This window comes from Peromyscus californicus, unplaced genomic scaffold, assembly GCF_007827085.1.
Source record: "Peromyscus californicus insignis strain IS unplaced genomic scaffold, ASM782708v3 Scaffold_21__1_contigs__length_65335640, whole genome shotgun sequence".
In the NCBI taxonomy this organism is placed as follows: Eukaryota; Metazoa; Chordata; class Mammalia; order Rodentia; family Cricetidae; genus Peromyscus; species Peromyscus californicus.
This window is the reverse complement of record NW_026294514.1, coordinates 63,635,445-63,637,982: the sequence shown is the minus strand read 5'-3', so window position 1 is coordinate 63,637,982 and position 2,538 is coordinate 63,635,445.

Genomic DNA, 2,538 nt, shown 5'->3' with positions numbered 1-2,538 from the left:
TTTAACCCACGACTTCTTTCCCAGAGGAACTTGGTTACCCCTTTCCCGCTCATGGGTTTCTGCAAAGTCTATCATGCCCTCTGGTGGCAACACTTTGTTACTACATAGTCCCCTTTTGGACCTTAAGCATTTTTTAGCTTTCTGACTTTCGGAGGAGCTCTGGTGTTATTTGCTTTACATAAGAGATATCTTGGAGAAGGAACATATAGTAGTTACTTTTCTGTTGCTGTGATAAAACACCATGAGCAAGGCAACTTATAAAAGAGTTTATTTGGGCTTTCATACGGTTCCATCATGGCAGAGACTCATAGCCATCACAGGCAGTCATGATGCAGGAACAACAGAGCTCAACATCTCTAACTGCAAGCAGGAAACAGAAAGAGGGGCCTGGAAATGGTGTGTGACTTTGAAACCTCAAAACCTACCCTCAGGGATGTACTTCCTCAAGGTAGGCCACGCCTAACCTTCCCTCAGACAGCACCTTCAAAATGGAGACCACACACTCAAACATCTGAGCCTATGGGGGTGGAGGCGTTTTTATTCAAATCACCACACCCAGAAATGTCAAACTTCCTGGAGATGCCCCAAAATGTTCCCCTAGTAAATGATCCCACAATTGGCCATCTGCCCATCCAGAGAGCACTAAAATAAAACAATGGTACAAGACAAAAAAAAAAAAAAGCCTTTCATAAGCCTGACCTGCCCTCTCTTGACCCCTTCAGTCCTGCAGAGACCAAAAAGAAAGAAAAGACTCAAAGGAGAAGACACTGAGCAAGAGGGAAAAACAGTCAATCTGCTTCCTCTGTGGCCCACAGGGTTATTAAAAGGAGTCCCTTCTTATCACTAAATGAATCTGGGAAGACTAGGGTGTTGCCAGGGATTTTAACAAGATCTAGCAATGTTAAGGTGATCAGATCTGCATGTGGTACCCTGCACAGAAAGGCTGTGCTTTGCAAATACCTACAGCTGTGGGGTTTTATCTGGCCAGACAGGATGCTGAACCCTGAAGCAACCCGAACTGTGTGCTGGAGTTTTCAAGTAACCAGAAGTGTGCTCAACCAGTGAGGAGCAGAAGTTCTTGGGTGAGCTCCTTAGCTTCTTGGTTCCTCTGTAGAAATAACTCCCATCCCTGGCCTGAAAACTCCCAAATGGTCTCATTCCCTTCCCTCTATTACTTCCTCACTCTAAAACAACTTATTTACAGGGCTGATAAAATTGCTCAGTGGCTAAGGGCACATGTCGCTCTTGTGGGAGTCTTGGGTTTGCTTCCCAGAAACCACGTGATGTCTCACAAGCAGCTCTAACCAGTGGGCGGGGGGGGGGGGGGGGGGGGGGGGGGGGGGGGATGGATCTGATGCCCTCTTCTGGCTTCTGTGGGCAGTGCACATGCATGTATTCAGGCAAAACACTCATACACATAAAATAAAAATAAATAAATCTTATTAAAGTTATTTTTGTATATGTGTTATGTGAGTATAAGTGTGCATGAGCCAAGACACCCTGTTTGTGTGTGGATCTCACAGGACAACTTTCAGTGGTCACTTCTCACCTTCCACGTCGCTGAAGTAGTCTTTCTTGTTTCTGCACCCACCAAGTGCTTGAGGCTAGCTGGCCCTTGAGTTTCTGCAAGCTAGGTAGCCCTTGAACTTCTGGCTGATTCCCTTGTCTCTGTCTCCCATCTCGCATAGGAATGCTGGGATTACAGATGTAGGCCACTGCATCAGCTTTGTATGTGGGTTCTGGGAATCAAACTCAGGTCACCAGACAAATGCTTCTATCTGCTGAGCCATGTCCCTGGTTGCTTCCCAAAATTTTGCAATCAAATTCATATATTGGTGTCTATTTCTTGAGGAGATCAAAACCAAGACATCAGGGAGTGGAGAGGTGGATTAGCAGGAAAGAGCACTTGTGGCTCTTACAAAGGACCTGGGTTCAGTTCCCAGCACCCACATGGTAGCTCAGTAACTCCAATTCCAGAGAATCCAAGCCCCTCTTTCAACCTCCAAGAGCATGAGGCATACAAATATGCACTTAAGGGTATGAGATACAGACATATAGACAAACTAATACATTGAAAAGAAGAATGAACACATCTTTTAAAAAAATTTCCGCCAGGTGGGAGGCAGAGGCAGGTGGATCTCAGTGAGTTTGAGGCCAGCCTGGTCTACAAAGCAAGTTCCAGGACAGCTAAGACTGTTACACAGAGAAACCCTGTCTTAGAAAAATAAAATAAAATAAAATAAAAATTTCCAAGACACCCAGAAAAGACAGGATGCTTGCAAAGGTTTGAGTCAGAGTCAGGGCTGGCTTAAGTCAGGAAGATCTTGCTGCTTGTCCAGTCAATAAACCAAACACCGGAGTTCTGGTTTTACTCATAAGTGAGTTTCCTGCCTGACACCTGGGGATGGGAGGCAGTAGGGGTTTCACCACATCTTGAAGCAGAAGATAGATTTTCATCACATATCTCTTCTGACTTCCTGCCTCTGAAACGCTCCATTTCCTCCTGTGATGCCCCAGGAACCAGTGAGTCGTACATGG